Raw genomic sequence first — 5,173 nt, 5'->3', positions numbered from 1 at the left:
TTATAGTAGTTATATTCTTGTACATAGGAGGTAGTATTATAGTAGTTATATTCTTGTACATAGTAGTATTATAGTAGTTATATTCTTGTACATAGTAGTATTATAGTAGTTATATTCTTGTACATAGGAGTAGTATTATAGTAGTTCTATTCTTGTACATAGGAGTAGTATTATAGTAGTTATATTCTTGTACATAGGAGTAGTATTATAGTAGTTATATTCTTGTATATAGGGGGTAGTATTATAGTAGTTATATTCTTGTACATAGGAGGTAGTATTATAGTAGTTATATTCTTGTACATAGGAGGTAGTATTATAGTAGTTATATTCTTGTACATAGGAGGTAGTATTATAGTAGTTATATTCTTGTACATAGGAGAAGTATTATAGTAGTTCTATTCTTTTACATAGGAGTAGTATTATAGTAGTTATATTCTTGTACATAGGGGTAGTATTATAGTAGTTATATTCTTGTACAAAGGAGGTAGTATTATAGTAGTTATATTCTTGTACATAGGAGTAGTATTATAGTATATTCTTGTACATAGGGGCAGTATTATAGTAGTTATATTCTTGTACATAGGAGTAGTATTATATTAGTTATATTCTTGTACATAGGGGCAGTATTATAGTAGTTATATTCTTGTACATAGGAGTAGTATTATAGTAGTTATATTCTTGTACATAGGGGCAGTATTATAGTAGTTATATTCTTGTACATAGGAGTAGTATTATAGTAGTTATATTCTTGTACATAGGAGTAGTATTATAGTAGTTATATTCTTGTACATAGGGGCAGTATTATAGTAGTTATATTCCTGTACATAGGAGGTAGTATTATAGTAGTTATATTCTTGTACAAAGGAGGTAGTATTATAGTAGTTATATTCTTGTACATAGGAGTAGTATTATAGTATATTCTTGTACATAGGGGCAGTATTATAGTAGTTATATTCTTGTACATAGGAGTAGTATTATATTAGTTATATTCTTGTACATAGGGGCAGTATTATAGTAGTTATATTCTTGTACATAGGAGTAGTATTATAGTAGTTATATTCTTGTACATAGGAGTAGTATTATAGTAGTTATATTCTTGTACATAGTAGTAGAATTATAGTAGTTATATTCTTGTACATAGGAGTAGTATTATAGTAGTTATATTCTTGTACATAGGAGTAGTATTTTAGTAGTTATATTCTTGTACATAGGAGTAGTATTATAGTAGTTATATTCTTGTACATAGGAGTAGTATTATAGTAGTTATATTCTTGTACATAGTAGTAGTATTATAGTAGTTATATTCTTGTACATAGGAGTAGTATTATAGTAGTTATATTCTTGTACATAGGAGGTAGTATTATAGTAGTTCTATTCTTGTACATAGGAGTAGTATTATAGTAGTTATATTCTTGTACATAGGAGTAGTATTATAGTAGTTCTATTCTTGTACATAGGAGTAGTATTATAGTAGTTATATTCTTGTACATAGGAGTAGTATTATAGTAGTTATATTCTTGTACATAGGAGGTAGTATTATAGTAGTTATATTCTTGTACATAGGAGGTAGTATTATAGTAGTTATATTCTTGTACATAGTAGTATTATAGTAGTTATATTCTTGTACATAGGAGCAGTATTATAGTAGTTATATTCTTGTACATAGGAGCAGTATTATAGTAGTTATATTCTTGTACATAGGAGGTAGTATTATAGTAGTTATATTCTTGTACATAGGAGTAGTATTATAGTAGTTATATTCTTGTACATAGGAGTAGTATTATAGTAGTTATATTCTTGTACATAGGGGCAGTATTATAGTAGTTATATTCTTGTACATAGGAGTAGTATTATAGTAGTTATATTCTTGTACATAGGAGTAGTATTATAGTAGTTATATTCTTGTACATAGGAGTAGTATTATAGTAGTTATATTCTTGTACATAGGAGGTAGTATTATAGTAGTTATATTCTTGTACATAGTAGTATTATAGTAGTTATATTCTTGTACATAGGAGTAGTATTATAGTAGTTATATTCTTGTACATAGGAGTAGTATTATAGTAGTTATATTCTTGTACATAGGAGGTAGTATTATAGTAGTTATATTCTTGTACATAGGAGGTAGTATTATAGTAGTTATATTCTTGTACATAGTAGTATTATAGTAGTTATATTCTTGTACATAGGGGGTAGTATTATAATAGTTATATTCTTGTACATAGGAGTAGTATTATAGTAGTTATATTCTTGTACATAGGAGTAGTATTATAGTAGTTATATTCTTGTACATAGGAGGTAGTATTATAGTAGTTATATTCTTGTACATAGGAGGTAGTATTATAGTAGTTATATTCTTGTACATAGGAGGTAGTATTATAGTAGTTATATTCTTGTACATAGTAGTATTATAGTAGTTATATTCTTGTACATAGGAGCAGTATTATAGTAGTTATATTCTTGTACATAGGAGCAGTATTATAGTAGTTATATTCTTGTACATAGGAGGTAGTATTATAGTAGTTATATTCTTGTACATAGGAGTAGTATTATAGTAGTTATATTCTTGTACATAGGAGTAGTATTATAGTAGTTATATTCTTGTACATAGGAGGTAGTATTATAGTAGTTATATTCTTGTACATAGGAGGTAGTATTATAGTAGTTATATTCTTGTACATAGGAGGTAGTATTATAGTAGTTATATTCTTGTACATAGTAGTATTATAGTAGTTATATTCTTGTACATAGGAGTAGTATTATAGTAGTTATATTCTTGTACATAGGAGGTAGTATTATAGTAGTTATATTCTTGTACATAGGAGTAGTATTATAGTAGTTATATTCTTGTACATAGGAGGTAGTATTATAGTAGTTATATTCTTGTACATAGGAGTAGTATTATAGTAGTTATATTCTTGTACATAGGAGTAGTATTATAGTAGTTATATTCTTGTACATAGGAGAAGTATTATAGTAGTTATATTCTTGTACATAGGAGGTAGTATTATAGTAGTTATATTCTTGTATATAGGAGTCGTATTATAGTAGTTATATTCTTGTACATAGGAGTAGTATTATAGTAGTTATATTCTTGTACATAGGAGTAGTATTATAGTAGTTATATTCTTGTACATAGGAGTAGTATTATAGTAGTTCTATTCTTGTACATAGGAGTAGTATTATAGTAGTTATATTCTTGTACATAGGAGTAGTATTATAGTAGTTATATTCTTGTACATAGGAGGTAGTATTATAGTAGTTATATTCTTGTACATAGGAGGTAGTATTATAGTAGTTATATTCTTGTACATAGTAGTATTATAGTAGTTATATTCTTGTACATAGGAGCAGTATTATAGTAGTTATATTCTTGTACATAGGAGCAGTATTATAGTAGTTATATTCTTGTACATAGGAGGTAGTATTATAGTAGTTATATTCTTGTACATAGGAGTAGTATTATAGTAGTTATATTCTTGTACATAGGAGTAGTATTATAGTAGTTATATTCTTGTACATAGGGGCAGTATTATAGTAGTTATATTCTTGTACATAGGAGTAGTATTATAGTAGTTATATTCTTGTACATAGGAGTAGTATTATAGTAGTTATATTCTTGTACATAGGAGTAGTATTATAGTAGTTATATTCTTGTACATAGGAGGTAGTATTATAGTAGTTATATTCTTGTACATAGGAGGTAGTATTATAGTAGTTATATTCTTGTACATAGGAGTAGTATTATAGTAGTTATATTCTTGTACATAGGAGTAGTATTATAGTAGTTATATTCTTGTACATAGGAGGTAGTATTATAGTAGTTATATTCTTGTACATAGGAGGTAGTATTATAGTAGTTATATTCTTGTACATAGTAGTATTATAGTAGTTATATTCTTGTACATAGGAGGTAGTATTATAGTAGTTATATTCTTGTGCATAGGAGTAGTATTATAGTAGTTATATTCTTGTACATAGGAGTAGTATTATAGTAGTTCTATTCTTGTACATAGGAGTAGTATTATAGTAGTTATATTCTTGTACATAGGAGTAGTATTATAGTAGTTATATTCTTGTACATAGGAGGTAGTATTATAGTAGTTATATTCTTGTACATAGGAGGTAGTATTATAGTAGTTATATTCTTGTACATAGTAGTATTATAGTAGTTATATTCTTGTACATAGGAGCAGTATTATAGTAGTTATATTCTTGTACATAGGAGCAGTATTATAGTAGTTATATTCTTGTACATAGGAGGTAGTATTATAGTAGTTATATTCTTGTACATAGGAGTAGTATTATAGTAGTTATATTCTTGTACATAGGAGTAGTATTATAGTAGTTATATTCTTGTACATAGGGGCAGTATTATAGTAGTTATATTCTTGTACATAGGAGTAGTATTATAGTAGTTATATTCTTGTACATAGGAGTAGTATTATAGTAGTTATATTCTTGTACATAGGAGTAGTATTATAGTAGTTATATTCTTGTACATAGGAGGTAGTATTATAGTAGTTATATTCTTGTACATAGGAGGTAGTATTATAGTAGTTATATTCTTGTACATAGGAGTAGTATTATAGTAGTTATATTCTTGTACATAGGAGTAGTATTATAGTAGTTATATTCTTGTACATAGGAGGTAGTATTATAGTAGTTATATTCTTGTACATAGGAGGTAGTATTATAGTAGTTATATTCTTGTACATAGTAGTATTATAGTAGTTATATTCTTGTACATAGGAGGTAGTATTATAGTAGTTATATTCTTGTATATAGGAGTCGTATTATAGTAGTTATATTCTTGTACATAGGAGTAGTATTATAGTAGTTATATTCTTGTACATAGGAGTAGTATTATAGTAGTTATATTCTTGTACATAGGAGTAGTATTATAGTAGTTCTGTTCTTGTACATAGGAGTAGTATTATAGTAGTTATGTTCTTGTACATAGGAGTAGTATTATAGTAGTTATATTCTTGTACATAGGAGTAGTATTATAGTAGTTCTATTCTTGTACATAGGAGTAGTATTATAGTAGTTATATTCTTGTACATAGGAGTAGTATTATAGTAGTTATATTCTTGTACATAGGAGGTAGTATTATAGTAGTTATATTCTTGTACATAGTAGTATTATAGTAGTTATATTCTTGTACATAGGA

This window comes from Leptodactylus fuscus, chromosome 9 (genome assembly GCF_031893055.1).
Source record: "Leptodactylus fuscus isolate aLepFus1 chromosome 9, aLepFus1.hap2, whole genome shotgun sequence".
Classification (NCBI taxonomy): domain Eukaryota; kingdom Metazoa; phylum Chordata; class Amphibia; order Anura; family Leptodactylidae; genus Leptodactylus; species Leptodactylus fuscus.
Note: the sequence above shows the minus strand (reverse complement) of the source record.